Here is a 19,802-nt window from a genome sequence, read left to right as displayed (position 1 = left end):
TTTTTTAACATCTTGGTTTAAATTTCAGTTTAGATATATGAAATATATAGTTATCGATGAAAAGTTTAAAATTAACACGAAAAAGTTTTACCTGTACCGCGTTTTTAAATTTTTCTTAATATATTTGGGTTTAAATTTTAGTTCAGAAATTTGAAAATTATTAATTCCAACGAGTGGTATGAAATGAAACCCTTAAAGTCTTAAATAATCGGAAAACTCAACTTGCAATGAAGCAGTCAGATAGTACAATTTTCAAAGCTTAATTTATATAAAATTTTTTTTACAAGACTTCTTATTTCTACAAAATAATTGGTGTTACTTACATATGTTTTTAATGGTTACATATTAGGTAGTATGTAGTGAAGCTCCATCAAATAAACATATCTAATATGGTTTCAGCATTGCTTGTTTATTCCATTTTTTGCAGTATAATAGTTTAGTTTTTCATATTTATTTGAAACACTTTTATTCTTACTGATCCTGAGTTAATCGATGCTGCTTTTGAGTTATTGTTAGTAATTTCTTGTTCACATACACTATATTTTATGGCTGTGTTTTTGTATATGTATATTAACAAGGAAAACTTCAGTAATGCACAAAATTTCAAATTTACCAATTGGCATATTTACACTTTTTTTCATTATACAAACATTTGTATATTCATACGTATGTATGTACGAGCAAAGTTGAGCACTTTTTCACATATTTCAATATATACATATATATATATAATTTTGCAATAATTTGTTTTAAATTTCAGTTTTTTACTTGCCATTGCATTTAGTTATGATGTTCAATATCTATGAGTGAACTTGGAACAATTTTTATAAAAATTTGGTATTAGATACACGTGTAGATAATCACTTTTTCTATAATTTCGCAGTGTTCGTATACATGTGTTGGCATTTTTTGCATTCCCACCCCTTCAAAAAGTAATACCCGCCAGTAAATGCATAGAAAATCCCACATTACAACTGCGTGACATAATGTCCACTAAGCTCACAAACTCACGGAACTTTGAAGTGTCCATTGTGGACAGGACCCACACTGGAAAACAGGGAATCCCTATAATGACCCTACTCAGAGGTCTGGTTCACGGATGGATCGAAATTCGATGACGGAAAAGCTGGCATCTATGGGCCGAACTTCAAGAAATCGATACCAACAGGATGCTACCCCACCATATTTCAGGCAAAAATCCATGCAATAGAAGTATTTGGTAGAGAATGTCTGCGGAGAATCTCAACATCGAAGAGCATCTACATTATGTCGGACAGCCAGGCGGCTCTACGTGCCTTGCAATCCTACACAGTTACACCTAAGCTAGTCGATGACTGCACTGAAATCGTTAATGACCTGGAAACCAAAAACAAGGTTTTGTTAGGATGGGTTCCCAGATATAAGGGGCATGAAGGTAATGAACATGCAGATTACCTATCAAAGCAGGGTGCTATAGCAGCATTCCACGGTCCAGATCCCTTGTTTGGACTTACCAAACCACACACGGGAAACTATAAGTAACTGGGAAACAAAAAATTCAGACGTCACTGGGTTGACTGCCCAGGGCAAAGACAGGCCAAACTGTTTATACTTCCGGCAACGAAGGTATCAGCCAAACTCATTAATCTAAGCAGGGAGGGCCTAAGCTCTCGCACTGGGTACTATACGGGATACTGTGGTCTACGATATCACCTAAGTAAGTTAAATCTATCCGATACCAAAATTTGTCGTTTCTGTGAGCTGGATGATGAAATGCCGGTTTACATTATCTGCGGATGCGTCTCTCTGGCTAGGCAGCGACTCTCCCATCTAGTTGGTGTGACTCTTAATACCTATGTGATGTGGAGTTAAAAGCCTGAAGAGGTACTTAGACACATCAAAAGCCTCCAGATACAAATTTAGGCTGAAAGGTCATGCACAATAGATCTGCACAAAGGTCGCAGTGCTTCCAGGCCTAGTAAGAATAATATTAATAATAATAATACCACGGTCAAAAATGTAGCACGAAAACTTGGTTCAGAGCGGAGAGGTTTAAAGCGGGCCGCTTAGGGCTCAAAGGCCATATCTACTTAGCTATGGGAAGTTAACAAATTTAGGTTTTATATTTTCTAATACCCGAAACCGATAATACTATGGTTGAAGATAATATGTATATCATTTAGTTTCTTGTGTAGACAGTTGATGTGTGTCAGGTATCGAAATTCAGACTACCCTATGCAGACACTCCTTAAACGTCACCAATGGAATTCAAAATTTATACATATGTGTTAAGTTCGAACTGCGCGGCACGCCGTGAAAATCTCCAATAGAGACCAAAATTTACATCTTTGACAGTGGTATACCGTTTGAGGTGGTGAAGTTAAAATATTCGTTTATTTGGTTTTAAGCTACCGCCTTAATGTTCTTACATACACCTATTTTGTTATAACATATACATATTTCAGAAGAAATAAATTACTCCATAATCTATTCCTCGTACCGTTTGAGGTGGTGAAGTTAAAATATTCGTTTATTTGGTTTTAAGCTACCGCCTTAATGTTCTTACATACACCTATTTTGTTATAACATATACATATTTCAGAAGAAATAAATTACTCCATAATCTATTACTCGTACTATTTTTAACACAATTCAAATTCAAATGGTCGATTTTTAATTTTAGAAACTGGTTACAGCTTAAATGTATGTTACTCGTCATAACTTTACACTAATAAGATACATGTGTGCAGGGGCGTAGCCAGAAAATTGCCTTGGGGGGTTCGAAAAAAATTTTTTTTTCAGTTAAATAAATAAAAAAATGTTGTCTTTAGCTTTAACATTAAAGTACGTGTATTTAGAATATGATATGAAAAAGGTTGCATTAAAAACTCAAGCGCATGCGTCGGCTTTTCTTTGCCATTTCATCTAAAACTTCATCAACGGTAACAATTTGATCACGGTGGATGCTTAGTGATACACAGCCATTCAATCGATTTTTACTCATCATGTTTCTCAAATAGTTTTTAATCAGCCTAAGAGTTGAAAAAGATCTCTCGTTCGTTGCCGTTGTTACTGGAAGCGTACACAAGATTTTCAACAACATGTGAACATTAGGAAAAGCCACAGAATCGCATTCCTGTAATATTAATCATAGATAAATTGATAAACAAAAACCGAAGTACCTCCTTCAGGAATAAGTAGAATTTATGCTTTTTGAGCCTATGCATTAGATCTAACGTATACGTATATAAAATTCAAAAGAAAGAAACTGATCGAATAGAAAAAAATTTAATATAAAAAACTCATAAAAACACATTATTTTTTTATTTATCAAATAATTTGAATTTTACATTTTTGAAATGTGTTTTTGATATGAAAAAAATGTAGATATTACATTATAATAATGTGTTTTCCACATGGAAAATAATGTCAAATTTGCATTATATTTCAAAATAGGAAATGTGTACTTCAAAAAAATGATGTAAATTTAACATTATTTAAATGTGGAGAATTAAATCAAAGCAAGAGAATTAGTATCGTTTAGTTCGACAAAAAAACAGAACCGTAAGCAATGTTTATATGTGTGTTTATATGTTTATATGTAACAAAGCAAATACGTAGCAGAATTATAAAGAAATTTATTAACATAGACATAAAAGCATCAAATATTTGAATTGTGACAACCTAAAAAATCAAATGATCCTGTGGCAAGGGGAGAGGGTTTAAACCCCAAATCGACCCCCCGTCGCTACGCCCCTGCATGTGTGTATACAACTGTGTATGTATATTTTTGGCATAAATATGTAAATATGCGACGGGTAACACCAGACAAGTGTTTTTTTGCATACCTACATATGTACATATGTAAAATAATTCTTTATTGAGTAAATTCTTACGAAAGTTGGTATTTTCAGCTGCTTCTATTTTAATTCTACTTCTGGTAATAATAATAATAGAAACAAGTAAGAAAGTCTAAGTTCGGGTGAAACCGAACATTAAATACCCAGCTGTGCACTTGAAACGCTGTTATTGTTTGCTTTGTATGATTAATGGTGTTATAAGGCTACGCAATAAAGGCCGAGACACAATGAAGTTTTTCATATAGAGGCGTTAAACGCAATCGCAGTAACAGCGCCGCAATCACGCAAGTTGTTGCGTTTGTAAATATGAAGGAACTTCAGACTTGGAAATTGAAGTTTATTTCTCCTTGCCCATTCACATAAAAATTTTCCGAATCACTGTCATAAACATTTTCACTCTACAAGAAATATACTTGTCAACATATTTTGTGTCCTACTCATTTGTTATATTGCATTTTTTAACTGTGAAAAATGTTAGAAAAGTTACCAAGGAGTGCACTCAAAAAAAAAGTATCACTATCATTATAATACAGGATGTGCAAAAATGAAACTATAAATGCTATCATTTTCGTGTTATCAATGCAACGATAAATATTATAAAAAGTATAATTAAAAGTATCAATTTTGTATCTTGACTATTGATTTGCCCATTGAAAATATTTGTTTCGCCCTTAAAATGTATACTGTATAAAAAATGATAATGATAAGAGAAAAATAACTGTATAAGAAAAATGATAACTGTATAAATTTCCTAGTTTCATTATGATAACATTTAATACTAGATTGATTATAAAACGCATTACATTTGTATGTAGTCTATTAACTTGAAAGTATCAAACTAATATTTCGAAAATGTCAATAACATAAGATCATTGATGACGAAAAAAAGATAGCAAAAATTGCACATTGATGCCTAGATGGCATCGCCTTGATGATAACTTTTTTTTGAGTGTGGAAAAATTATTTCACTTGCAAAGTGTGAAAGCACCCTTAGCCAAAGCAAATATAAAATTCTTCGTCTTATGCTTTGCTTGCAACAAAAGTTGGAAGTTGGCTACTTTTTCATGTCAGATGGCGCCAGTGTAGCTCAATCTGCCGCTCTCCATAAAAATACATGCAACCTACTCATAATGGATTAGAATGAGTTAAACGCATCTATATGAAAAACTGCTTTTGTGAAGGGGCTTTAATACATATAGAGTTCTATTCTGAACTCACTTTCCTTCAAAAGAACCAAAAAGGATACTTGAGCTGGTAAAAATGCAGTTGAACAATTGTAGCTATGAAAAAATTTTGTATGCCAAATTTCGTTCGGGTTGGGAGATTTTTGTTCGACTTATGGCATTTAAAATATTTTGGGAAGAGTAATAAAAAAGGGGCGGTCAACGCCCATTTTCAAAATGTCTTTAAGTTTTGTTCTTAGCTCAACCACACTACTGAGGTAGAATCTCAGTCAAATGATACCATAGAGTTCTTGCAAACTCTGCTAAGGTTAGACCTTTAGGAAAAGTGGGCGTGTTCTTTAACCGATTTTGATTATCTTCATTCACGCCATATAATTTGGCAAGGATAGTGTTTCTGCCAAATTTCAATGTAATATCTTTAACGGCTTCCAAATTTTGTTCTTCTAAATTTGGGTGGTGCAACGCCCACATTCCAAAATTTGTTGGTATTCATGTTTTGCGGCATAAAACCAATCCACCTATCAAATTTCATTATCTTAGCGGGATTCGCTTTGGAATTATCTAATTTTTCTAAATTTTCGATATCGAAAAAGTGGGCGTGGTTATCGTCCGAGTTCGCTCATTTCAATACCAATCTATTATGTGCCCTAATAAGCCCATATACGGAATTTGGTGAAGATATCTCAAGTTATTGTAACGAACGGACCGACATGGCTTAGTCAACTTTTTTTCAATACTGATGATTTTGATATACTGAAGTCTAAATCTATCTCGATTCCTTTATACCTGTACAAAAACCGTTATCCAATCAAAGTTATAATACCCTGTGTACAAGTACAGCTGGGTATAAAAAGAGATAGAGGCGAATAAGTATTTGGTTTTAACCAATTAACTATTATATCTTCAAAATGCTTGGGACACGTTATTCGCATATTGAAAGCGTCATTAGTTTTGTCAAAAAACTTTGCTTCTGGTAAAGCCATATATGCGCATATGTGTATAAGTATATGTATGTTTCTAACACTTCTAGTTACCTATCTGCGCAATGTATTTGAACTCCGTCATTCATAATTTTTTTGGAACTGTTCAAATGTAAGTTCTGAGCATGCGGCGATTTAGTTAAATCAGGGCGGAAAGTTGGAAAAATAACATTAATTGAAAATTGCTTTCATTCATAAATACAACAGTTAGCAAGAACAAAAGTAAAAAAAAAAATTATAAATTTAATTGAAACAAAAGTAGAAACAAAAATAAAAACCAAAGATAAAATGTTGGCCAAAGCGCGGATTTGGACTCTCTATTGCGATTTCCATACTTCTACCAATCACACAAACAGGGTAGTACTTTACTCTGTATGAAATTAACGGAAAATAATTTTCAAACCATATGTCTCGGTCCACCTAATAACACCATGACACTGGGTGGGCAGAAATTTGCCACTAACCAGGACTGCTAGGTGCTATACATAGGTAACCACTAGGTATGAGGATCACAAGATGCTCGTTTACTTTCACAACCGAAAGTAGAGGAGACTCCTTGTGAAAGGCACAATGGGTTTCCAAAAATTTGATAGTTATTGCATATTCGCATATGTAATGAGAGCACAATTTTGCTATGGAGTGCAGGACCCCTGCTTTACACCCTCTACTCTAGTGGTGGTTCCACCATTCTCCTGCTACAAATACATTTCTATATACTTTTTATATTGCTACCTCTGCAGTTCGATGTTGTGTTCTACCATCGCTGAATGCGCAAATTTTTTCTGGTTTTACAATTTTCGGATTTTTTAATTAAGTAAAATAAGTAGCAGAAGACAAAAAATGCATTTATGTATGTCAGATTGTAATTCGTCGATTGGAAAAACTGAGTAAAACTACTTGCTTTTTTTGCTGAGCTCAGCTGAAATTTGGTATGTAGGTTCCTGGGCATTCACCTCAGATCGTCTGTCCGTAAACACGATAACTTGAGTAAATTTTGAGGTGTCTCAATGAAATTTGGTATATAAGTTCCTGGGTACTCATCTCAGATCGCTATATAAAATGGAAGAAATCGGACTATAACCACGCCCACTTTTTCGTTATCGAAAATTTCGAAAAAGCGGAAAGGGCTATAATTTATTACCAAAGACGCAGAATAGAAAATTAGTAAAATTTTGGACAATGCGGGTGCACCGCCCACATTGAAAAGAAGGAAATTTAAAAGTAATGTAATTTGGCAGTCGTTTAAGATAACGTGATGAAATTTGGCAAAATTTGGCAATACTCTCAACTGAGCATGTAATGTTCGGTTACACCCGAACTTAGCCTTCCTTACTTATTTAATTTAAAAATTTTACGCCCACTGAGATTTTGTCTTCGTTTCTCATTGTACGTAGGTACTACGATTTTGTTATTCTTGACGGACTGCACCATTCAGTACTAGCAATATAAAAGTAGATATTATACATCGGTATGGTATCTGTATATGGACAGTCTGAAAACAAACGGACGCATATGAATATACATAGGTACATACACATATTATAATCACGTTTATATATTTGTACATATGTAAATTTTTTCTTAATTTTGTATTATTATTTCAAAATTACTCATACGCACGGGTAAGCACCATCTTTAGCTTAAATGATGTTCGATACCTAAAAAATTTCAATGATTTTAAGTAGTACCATATCTACAAATGTATGCACTCTCATACATAGTTGTAAATAAATACATACGTATCTTCCATGCATACACGAATGAGAACAGCTGTATATGTGTTTGCTAGCAAATAAGTGATGGCAGCGTCGCCGGTTTGACCATGAAAGCCTGAAAAACAGTTTGACAATGACATTGCTAGTATTTGCAGAGGATTGAGGTGGGAGGGAAAAATGGCATTGGGTAGTAGCCAAAGCTGTCGCTGAATTGAATGTTACTGCGAAGGGCAAGGCCACGCTGGAACTTTCATTTTATTTTAATTTTGTACCAAGCCAATGTGGATTTGCCTATTACTTGTATGAATCTACATGATACACTTTTTACTTTTTAACTTTTTTAAATATTTTATTCTATTATGCGTCTTTATTATAACAATAGTTGCTATATTTTTCTTTTATTAAACTTAGGTTTCACTTTTTAACATATGTACATTAGTAAGGTAATCACTGCACTAGCAACATAAACAAAGACAGAACTTCTTTCTGGTTACCTCAGTCAGCTACAATGTATCGGTTTATACGTTTGTATGTTCTAGTCCGCTTTTTATATAAACTAACCAAATCTGTCGCCGTACTTTCTCTCACTGATTTAGAACTGGTTCGGTAACGTGACTATAGTTGTATTTTGTATGTATGTACATATGTATATGTACCTGCAAATATATTCGCTGTTGATCCTAATACAGTCGTCGTTCTCACGCTTCAGAACTCGTAGTTTCTACTTTATACATGTATGAATGTACAGTGATTGTATATACTTAGATATAAAAATTAGATATTGAACCAATGTATTTCACACTATTTTTTGCATATCTAAACACTGGTATAACGTTAGTAAACAGAACTACAACAAAGATAACTATTTAACAATATCACTTAAGGTGAAGGTGATTCACCATAGTGGAACAAACCAAATAAACATGAATAATAATCCGTCCTGTTAGAGTTACAAAAGAACGACTGAATATAAAACTTAAGGGTAAATGTTGGACACTTTATGTTCAAAACAGTCTCGCTCTATGACGACCACACTTCCCTATTGTACAACGAAAGTGAAACCCTGAGAGCGTTTGCGCAACAAATGCTGAGAGAATAAAGAGAGGATGGTAGAGTCCGAAAGCAAATATCGAAACCAGCGTTGCCGTTTTTAACTCTCTAAATTATCCAAAAACCCAAATTAAATGAATTTGTTGCCTACTGGTAATAATAATTATAAAACAAGGCTTCTTCCAATAGTTGATAATAATAGTTATAGCAGAAGGCTTCTTCCAATAGTTAATAATAATTATTATAAAACAAGGTTTCTTCCCCCAGTTACTAATTATCTTCTCAGTGACTAGTAGAGCTTTTATTAATTCTATCACATGCATATATATCTCGGTTGGTATTCAGTTTATGTGAGCAAAAAATGGCACAACTTAAAAATCTAGATGTTTTAATTAGAATGCCGTAGATCCAGGTCATCGCGTAAATGTGTTTTGTTATTTAACTTTTGTAGTTACTAAAATAAAAGGAACAAGGAATAAGTTCCATACATCATTGTAGACTAAGAATTATAGAAGCATTATAGTATCTGTATTCCATCGTTATCTATTTCTGTTTTTTCAATATGTATTTCAGTATTGACTTACAGATTTCTTAATCTGAACAAAAAAAAAACCTCGCAAAAATACACTCAACACATTTGCATAATACTGGCATTCAGCTTACAAAAATTACCGACAATTGTAAGCCCCAAGAAGTTCTGCAAACATTTTCAAAAGTAAGTATCACATACCGCTGCCAACAAACCTTCATGTTTCATACATTGAAAACTCTCCACATTTGGCTAATTACCCACAATAAGGCAGCGCTGGGTGAAACGCCATATAATGCATGCATATGAGCCAGTACAGGAAGTCAATAACGTAACCGTACTCTCTAGCGTAGTTCTTAGATACATATGTATATGTATGAGTGAGTTTAGCTATGTACATATAAGCATGAATAGCGTTTTATTGCGTTTTGCTCAATAACACAATTTCAAGTTCACTATCGCAAGTACCAAATTGATTGCATTCAGTTTGTGCATTTGTGCTTATAATTTGTATATTTGTATTATGTGCATATGTATATTGTTAGTAGCCATCTACAATAAAAAACTATTGAGCAAGGGCATCGAAGTAGGCATGCCTCTGGAGTAGAGGTTTACGCCGATCACTTTATCGGCGACGGCGACGGCGGCGTGGGCGGCACGCCGGCGTACACCGATGTTCTTACTTTAAAAAACTTGATTTTTCTATTTAAAAAATAATATTTAGGAAAGGTTTTGTTTGTACGTATTTAAGGAAATCAACGTTTTGGCCATTTCGGAAAGATCCGGGGTTTTTGCTTAAAATCTCGCATATCGTTCAAAAATTTTCAGGAGTAGCTCCTTGCGGAGGGATTGTCACTCGTTCACTTACTCCAGAGAAGCTTCGAACCTAGCCCGGTCTTTGAAATTGGTACCACTGCGCCTGCTGAAAAGAAATAGAGATACATAAAATGGTCGCACTTTTGTCTGTATATCTCGTGCAAAGCGTAGTTTCCCCTGGGGTTAACTCCTAATTATCGTCGCAAACTTAATTTCTTTAAATCATTTGGGTCTCATTGGCGGTCACGCACAAAAGCGACTTACGGTTGCTATTAATGGTCCATTAATACTCATGACACTCGTGGCACAGGGCGCCTCCAGTTTTTTCGGCTGTTTTTAAGAACTACAATTCCCGATGTGCGAACAGTAGCAATCCCGACGACCAGTCGCTACTACGCCTCCTGACCCGCACATAATATACCAGCACTGAAGCGATATGACTACGACTTCGAACTCATACCTTCGTCGACGTCATTTTCCTAGAAGCTCTAGGTGTAGCTCCGAAGACTTTCTAACTGATGGTTTTGTTGGGAAATGCTGCCGAGCTACACCGGAGAAACACCTTGAAACGTTAGGGTGTGACTATTCGCCCAGGGATGCCGCCCTCGAAATTATAAGCAGTATAAGTGGATGTCATTGCGTAACTCATGGGTGAAAATCGTATAATCATCGGCGCATCTAAATAATTATAATATTACAAGGACCCTTGATAAAATTTTTAAAATGTAGGCCAAAGTTTGCAGACGTTTGTGCTCACAACATTGATTTCAATATTCTTCGTTAAATCAAAATGATATTTTAGAATGGTAGTCGACCGATTTTCAGTTGAAAGATGTTAGCTGCTGTTTCCCGCCTTATAATATATGTAAGAGCTCATTATGGATGACCGCGCAGCCTCAGTTTTCATACTTGTTCGACTGCTGACTACATTAGGGTAGTAGCACACATGGTCATTAGTTCGACTGTCTTGGGAAAACTTTTGCTTCACCACTTTGAGCGTTCTTGCGAAGAACATAGCCTCACCTGGTAAATATGTGTGCCTACGTATTCATATTTGTAAAAGGAGCCGTAACGCGTAGGTGATATTTGAACTTGGTGGATAGGCTATAATCATTGCTATTCACTCCAAGGGACTAGTTTTGGATAGGGCCGCCAACTTTAGGAAATGTCAAACCGAGAGACTTGGGTGTTAAAGGATGAAGTGTGAAAATCAAAATTTACATTTCAGACGCTATTGTATAGTTTCGCAAATAAACAACAGATGTTTGAATGTAAGTCCAAGTGATTTTTCAAATCCTTCTCATACGTACATATATCCTCAACTTAAGTATGAGGTAAGAAACATTTCAAAGGAGTGTTTATGCCCCTAGAAACTACTAAAGGATTTTGCATCACTGATTTCGCTTATTCTTTCAGCCAATCGCAATATAAAATTTTTTAAAAAATCGACACCATTTCAAAGGAGTGTTTATGCCCCTAGAACCTACTAAAGGAGTTTCCATCACTGATTTCGCTTATTCTTTTAGCCAATCGCAATATAAAGTTTTTAAAAAAATTGGCACCTTTTTTGGGTAATTTGCGTTTTTAACAACTTGAGGATAATTTAAAAACATGTTCGGCTTGGGTCATTTTATTTGAATTCACTGTTCTTTATTATTATTATTATTTTTTTTTTTTTGAAAAAAAATATGCAAAGTGAGCATTTAAATTTATTATATAACTTTTCTTTTAGTGTTTTGTTTTAATAACTTGGTGAATTGGGTGATGCAAAGTCCGTGTTAAACTGACATCGAAAGCGCATGTTTCTTTAAATAACTTTTGAACAGTTAGAAAGGTTAAATTTCGCAATTAGTTTCTTATAAGCATCCGTTGATACCACTTTCGACCATATCCGACCAATTTTCGACATGAATAATAAATGGCCTAAAGACAGTAACACGCCGGACACCGCCGCCGCCGCGCCGATATTTTTGACATTCGGCGGCGGCGTGCAAAAAACGACAAAAATCGGCAGCAGCGGCGGCGTATATCTATACTCTGGAGTACATCGGGGAACACATTAATGCAGAATTGAGGAAACCCTCTTAAATAGAGAGTTAAACAGAATTCACGTATAAAAAATATGAGCAGAAATTGAGTTCCCTGTGGAAAATCGAAATAACTTACGTTAGAACCGTTAACAGCAAAATTTTATTTTACTCGTACATTTTTAAAGACTTTAGACTTTATTAGAATAAGTTTAAACAATTTGTAGTATGAAGTGATCCAAAACAAGTACATAAATGTAGTTAACGAAACTAAAAGTATACTTTTTCTATATAAATTTCACTATGTATCATATACAATACATAGGCAGAATTATGATTTTTAAAATGTTTATTTTAATTACTAAAGCGTCACTTATCAAATCGTGCCTTGTTGACCCAATCCCCATTGGAACACATTTGTGAAAAATTTCAATAATTTGGTATTTCCTATCAAAATATAACACATCAATTTAATTTGCATTTAAAAAATAGTAGTTAATCCTAAATAAAACGTAGTGGCGAAGATTTCAAATTTTAAAAACGTAGGATATCTATTACGATGGTAGTGAGGTTCTAACCCTGGCCCTGATTTACAATGTGGTCAGTGACATATAATATATACCTACTATCTGCCTGTTAACGTTATATACAGAGGTATAGACGTGAATATATACTGTATTACATTGGCATTTAGTAAATTATGTATATATTTCGTGAGGCGGTGCCTAGGAAGTGAATGCATCTACTCAATGACCTTAACATTGCTATAAAACACATGGTTGCTGCTAAAGCTTTAGGAGAGTAGGTGCTCTTCAATAATTTCTGTATATGCCCAATGTTCTGCGCTCGCAAGGGCAAGATTGCCAACGTTTATTGAAATACGTATTAATATCAAGGGCCAAATTTTAATATGCAAGCGTCAAGTATCAGCTTTTGGTAGCATTTATGCGGAAAACTGCGTTAACTGTTTAAAAATACACACGCACATATATTTGGTCCGGCCGTCGGAGAAGAAACTTACGTGCGAGAAAAAAATTATTTGGTTCTTTTAAGCTGCAGACATTGGTGCTTTATCGGTAACCGTATCGGTAACCTTATAACAGCTGATTCGACCAACCTTATGGGAATCAATGCAATCGATTATTGGTGCCGCTAAGGTCGTAACCGTATCATAGCCAACCAATTGGTTTTTGGTTTACCGTCGTAACGATAAACAGCTGATTACGTTAGGGATACGACTACAGCGATACGACATACGCCACCAATGACTCCCGCATTATTCATCGGTACTTCCATATGGAGATATACATTGTCAAAGGGGTTTGTAGCGCTTTTGTATATTTGCTGTTTCGTGGAAGAATGAATAGTTTTTGTGCTAGTGAACCTTTTGCCATAAAAATCCACTTGATAAAAAAGTTAACGTTCGAATGTGTTTATTTATGAGCGCTGCAGTGATATGTCCAGGGGTTATATTCAGTTAGGTTTGAAATGCAGAAGTATTCACTTGAAAACAAATTATATTGAAGAAAGCTCGCACTTACTGAACCTATCCTCAGGGCTACGTTAATGTGAAAAAGTAAGTACATATTTCTTTCTTAAATATTAAACAAAAAAAAATTTTTCAATTTTAATATTTGGTAAAAGTCTAGAAAACAGGTCGACGGTTAATACGCGTACAAAAGCATTGGGAGAGATGTGAAACGACCTCGACAACAATAATCCGAAGGCGGAAAGGAAAAATTGTACCTATGTCCGAAGATATTTACAATTTTAATGTTGTTGTACACTGGAAACAGTTTTTGTGATTTTACACGGATTTATTTATGATCCCACACGCTAGCACAGAAAGATGTTATGCGCAAAAATACTATGCAGTTTCGGAGGGGTTCGTGGTAGTTTTCCGTATTTCGTGAACGACGCCTTGGGATCATGGATACTGAGATCAAAAGGCGTCGTTTCACCCCTCTTTTGATGCTTTTGGACACTTATTAGCAGTCGACCACTGTTATCACATATAGTCACAAAAACATTTTGCGATTGATAATATTTCACAAGGGAAGGAACTGTAGATGCATCGCTTGTACATTCGCAAAATAAATGGCTGAGTTTAAAAAATGTTCATAGTTGATGGAAGTTATTTGATAAACATTTTAAATAACTTTTAAATAAGTGGTAATAAATGCAAACTAATTAGGTTGTTAAATTTTAAAAATTCGATGTAGTATACATATGTGGGCATTAGGCCGGGTCGATTTGTGGGGAGGCAAAAAAATTGCCCATTGCTCTGTGAAAATCATATTCTGGGGATCAAAATAAGAAACTTTGCCGAAGGAACCATACCTCTAAAACGAATTCTGATGTCCCCCCCCCCTTTGGGTCGTAGGGGCAAATTTTGAAAAACCCCACTTTGAAATGCCTATGTTTTTTCTTTTTGGAGTTTATTTTTCTCTTTAGAAATTTATTTAGTCAGAACATATGTAAATGAAAAAATGAATTTAACTTAGTAATAGAAAAGAAATTAAAAAAAATTATTAGAAATTAGCGTTTTTACAACCCCCTTTTAAAACCAAGGCATCACTGTGATGCATTTGCATGTCGTAAACATAGTTGTGTGGGTTTTTTATTCAACCGTTTTAAAAAATGAAGGTATCACTGTGACACAATTGCAGATCGTAAAATTGCTTGTGTTGTTTTTTAAGCCACTATAAGACACAGAAGGTAGAATTGAAATTGCCCCTACCCAAAAGTTCGACCCAAAGGGGGGTATGGTTCCTTCGGCAAAGTTTCTTATTTTGATCCCTAGAATACGATTTTCACAGAGCAATGAGCGATTTGTAAATCGACCCGCCCTAGTGGGCATGGTATCAGTATTCCTAACCTATAGTCATAGCAACATAATTACTGGGCTTTTGCGGAAAACTCAAAAGTCTAATTTATATCAGTTACTTATAGAAAAAAAGTCTAGAACAGGGGTCGACTTCTAATACGCGTCCAAAAACCAAGCGAGAGGCGTCAAAAGACTCGTATTGACTTCGACTTTTGTATACCAAGGGATTTTGCACTGATGTAATTTGGATCCCGCCCCATTGATGGACCGGCCAGGGTAATCTTTTATAAGCGCGGCTGAAGGCCTCCAACACAGAAAGGTGGTCTGCGCAAAAACACTACGGATCCCACCACCGCTTTCGGCGGGTCTCGGGATCATTTTAAAGTTTTTCGTTAATATCTGTTAAGCGAGCTAAAATTTTTAAATCGCGCTTTCGGATAATTAAGACGCATCGTTTGACACCTCTTCCGATATTTTTGGACGCGTATTAGCAGCCGACCCCTGTTTTAGACTATTTCCAAAATATTTGTCAACTTCACCCGAAAAGACTCTTCGCTCAGGTGGTCCAAAATAAGCATGTGAATTTATTTCTGTATGAACTTAATACATGAAACTATTCTAACAACTGGGGTTTTATTCTTCTTACATCGAATGATAATAAGGTGCTTATTGCTTTTAGGATAAATCCTCGATTGATGAAAACATTATAAATCTTAACACATGAAAAGAAAAAGTCCAGATCTACTTTAATTCTTCAAACCTACCAGTATTTCAGGATTGAAGCCTGGGAACTCTGGCTTACATATGTACATATATAGAACGGGAGAGAACAATTGCCGGTTAACACAAAGTTACATAGCATATGTATGCAAGTACAATGTACACCTCCATGCACATGTATACATTTTCAAGTTCACTCTCACCATTTTCTGTTTTAGTGCTCTATAGATTTTTATATTTTTTTGTATTTCATATTTGGGTTATAAATTAAAAAAAAAATAGTAATTCCAGCATCTTTATACCATAAATTCGTTTAAACTACCACTCTTACTCCGTCTGGAAATATTTTGCATATATGTGCATAGTACACATTCACAAGGCAAAACTGCTTATACATACATATGTATGTATAAAACATTTTTGTATTATACATAAAAATATCAGCTTCGTGCATATTAACTTTTAATAACATGAAACAATTGTATAATTTTTAATTATTAAAAACTCGCGAAGTACCTTACTTATATAAAGCGATCATACGTGAACGACTTGATGTCGCTTTTGCGACTAATCACACACGTTTTAGCGAGCATCTAGAACCAATAAACTAACCCATTTTAATATACTGCAGACAAGTCTGCATCAATCCACAGGCGCCAAGCACACAAGCAAAGACGAAATAAATGGGTGGGTATGTAATGCAACGCGCAATAAATATCTAGAATAGTGCCGGTATATTGGCTTAAGTTACAAAGAGTATGGGTAGGTCGGGACACTCCATCAGTTAAGCACATAGTAGAGTGGGAGCAGACATTGTAGATAGAGTATAGGTGGATGAATAAAAACCGGAGTTGAACGTGCTCACGAACATTTACGGAACTGCATTTACAACACAGTTCACAAAACACATGCATACATACATGCATATGTGTGTTTGCATGGAGAGAGAACATCTATGATATAATAAAAAGTACGAAAGTGAGCCACAAAACGTAACCAAGAGAAGTCAACGAATTCAGCCAGACAATTCAATCGCGAAAAAGTGTTGGTATATAGTGAATACACATACACATACGCATCTACATATATGTGAAAAGAGTAGCAGGTTCAATGAACAACCACAGTCCTCGTGCATTCATGACAGTCCAGAAAATAGCAGTGTTCCTTATCATATTCCCTTATAATATTTTGTTGTACTGTGCATTAAGGGATGAAATCTGTGGCTGCAAGGTATAAGAAATAAACTGAGTTAATAAAACAAATGTATACCTATTATTTCATTTCTTGTAAATTTGCATCAAAAAGGGCTTATAAAGTTTTAATATGGGATACTAAAACGGGATTGCCTCTCGGCATTGGTTAAAGAAATACCTTGACAGCATTTCTGTGATGAAAAGCTTCTTAGCGAAAAGTCATCCGCGTTGCAGATGCCTACAACGGCATAAAAAATGTTTTATGGAAGAAATTTGAAAGTAGCTCGCCACAAACTGCAAGTGAAGCTCATCCCAAATCTCTTCGGAGGCACCTACATACATATGGACATATTTAGGCAATTCATATGTTATCTCATTTGTCGTATGTGGTATGATTTTAAAACCACCATATGTATATGCTTTGTTTTTATTTATGAAAATCTAGGACATTGAGATTCTAAACTAAAATTTTGTTTTATCAAAATGGGAATGATTTTTCGCCATAGGAATTTCTTCCTCAAAACAATACAATTTTTCTAAAAACATATCGAATACGCATGGAAATTTTCTTCATTATAATAAAAATTCGCTTAAATTTTTTTATTTCCTTTTGCGAAGGACCCATCTAATTTTTATGTTTTTTTAATGTGTATATTTCACACTTTGCCCATTGTCAGGCAACGACCGTATTTTCCTTACGCGCGGCGAATAAAAACCTGGGTTAGAAATGCAAAGTTTATAATACTTACTTACTTTCTTAATTTGTGCTTAACCATTTAAATGGTTAAGACCGTCCAACAAAGCGCGCCAGTCGCTTCTTATTCGGATTAACTGGCACCAATTGGTCACACCAAGAGAATTTAAAACGGTTTACACCTAGTCCTTCCAGCGGAGTATGCGTTGCTCTGTTCCTCTTCTTACATAGGCGGTTTCCGACACAAATACTTTCTTAGCCGGATGTCCGTAAATCTTTCGAAGAACTTTTCTCTCGAGCACTCCCAGAGCCGCTTCATCTGATATTGTTATGGTCCATGCTTCTGTACCATACAGCAGAACGTGTTCGATAAGTGCATAAGAGCATAGTTTTCATTTGCCGTTTATAATACAAGGTTAGAAATTTAAGCCTAAATTTTGAATCATTCATCAGTTAGGAACTTTTTAAAATTTTTTCTCCTAAATTCAAAACTTCTGTTCTCTAAATTTAGTGGGTTTAATATCAAAGCTTATTTGAACAATAAGTCTAAAATTTCAAAATTGTTTTACAACCAAACCCAAAATGTTAAAAAATCTAAAAATTCCGTATAACGACTACTACAGAAGCTGCAAAGATCCAAATGCCAGGGAGACAGTAGAACACTTTATGTGTAAATGCCCGGCTCTAGCTAGAGCCCGACTAAGGTTCCTTGGAACCTCGTTTCTAGAAGACCTCAGAGGTTTAACTGTGATAGCAATCCCGAATATTCTTAATTTTATCAACAACTCTGGCTGGTTGTAATACATTGACCGTAACATTCCGTAGGCTTTAGACGAGTTACATGGCCCAAAACGGCTTTAAATAGCTACTTGGGCGACCAGGGTCGCAGACATTTCACTTACCTACCTACCTACATAAAAATAAAATTTTTTTTACATTTTTGGTTTACTAAAAAGCCCAAGAGCTTAAACTTATTCCAGAAAATCTAAATAAAAAAATTTTATTCCAGAAAATCTAAATAAAAAAATTTTATTTGTGAAAAAAGTTCTGCAAGTCATAGACTCCTTCAAATATTTTATTATGGATACTAGCAGACCCGGCAGACGTTGTTCTGCCCTAAATTTGGCCTATCTGCATACTCTTTAATAAGCTTTTTCCATCTAACTCTGCCCTACCCCTCTACACTTTTTCCTAATCTTTTTATTCACTCCTCCCTCCGTTTTTTCGCTTCATCTCCATCTTCGTCTCATTCTATCTCTTCATCAGCCTCCTTCTCTATTTTCTTTTCTCTCAAGTTTTTCTCCTTCTTCTTCATCTCTTATTGCCAGTCCCAGAGGGTGGTATGTATTTTGTTCCATTCCCATTCCGAGTCTCAGTCCCAGTCCCACTCCGAGTCTCAGTCTCAGTCCCAGTCCTAGTCCTAATCCCAGTTCCAGTCCGTCTCTCGTATACTTCCCGGAAAAAAGCATCGTAAATACTAATATAGGCAAATTTATATACCAAATTTCAGTCAAATCGAATAGGACGTGTAAATAGGTATGTGGGTATTATTAGTTCATGTCTTTATTTTGGCTTCGCATGCATATTTATCAGTTTTGCCAGGTTGATGCGACTAAATCGAATATCACAATGAAAATTACTTTAAAGCTCTCAGCAACAGCTTTCGTTTGATATCCATAATACACACACATTCTAGGGGTATCCGGGTCCATGTTTAGGCCTATATCTCGAGACCGTAGTCACTCAGCGGTGTAAAACTTACTCTGTATTATAGCACACATCAACAGCTTCAATTTGATATCCATAATATAAAAACACATTCAAGGTGTATCCGGGTCCATGTTCTGGCCTATATCTCGAGACCGTAGTCACCCAGCGGTGTAAAACTTACTCTGTACAAAAGCATACATCAACAGCTTCAATTTGATACCCATAATGTAAAAACACATTCTACGTGTATCCGGGTCCACGTTTTGGGCTATATCTCGAGACCCTAGCCTCCCAGTTGTATGAAAATTATCAGTAGCTTTCAATTGATATCCATATTGTATAAACACATTATAGGGGTACCTGGGTCCACGTTTTGGGTTATATCTCGAGCCCTAGCCTCCCAGTTGCATGAAAATTATCCTGTACTATAGCACTCATCAACAGCTTTCATTTGATATCCATATTGTATAAACACATTATAGGGGTACCTGGGTCCACGTTTTGGGTTATATCTCGAG

The 19,802-nt window shown here is 35.2% G+C and overlaps 1 protein-coding gene across 8 annotated transcripts in view; it reads right to left on the bottom strand.

Annotated features, from left to right (window-relative positions):
- Window positions 1–16,255, bottom strand: part of Eip75B (Ecdysone-induced protein 75B) — a 228,651-nt gene extending 212,396 nt beyond the window's left edge. Inside the window, exons 1-2 of one of the 8 annotated variants that reach the window (XM_067786859.1) lie at window positions 15,990–16,177; window positions 324–549 (exon numbers count right to left, since the gene is read on the bottom strand). The gene's annotated coding sequence lies outside the window, so the exon portion shown is untranslated. Of the gene's footprint in view, window positions 1–323; window positions 804–8,212; window positions 8,284–15,731; window positions 15,844–15,989; window positions 16,178–16,203 lie in introns of those variants that run through there. The other 7 variants (XM_067786857.1, XM_067786860.1, XM_067786864.1 and 4 more) reach the window with 7 other exon arrangements.
- Window positions 16,256–19,802: the final 3,547 nt, after the last annotated feature.

The sequence above is a fragment of the Eurosta solidaginis genome, chromosome 5 (assembly GCF_040869045.1).
Source record: "Eurosta solidaginis isolate ZX-2024a chromosome 5, ASM4086904v1, whole genome shotgun sequence".
NCBI classification, from domain to species: domain Eukaryota; kingdom Metazoa; phylum Arthropoda; class Insecta; order Diptera; family Tephritidae; genus Eurosta; species Eurosta solidaginis.
Note: the sequence above shows the minus strand (reverse complement) of the source record. Positions and strands in the feature narration are given on the sequence as shown.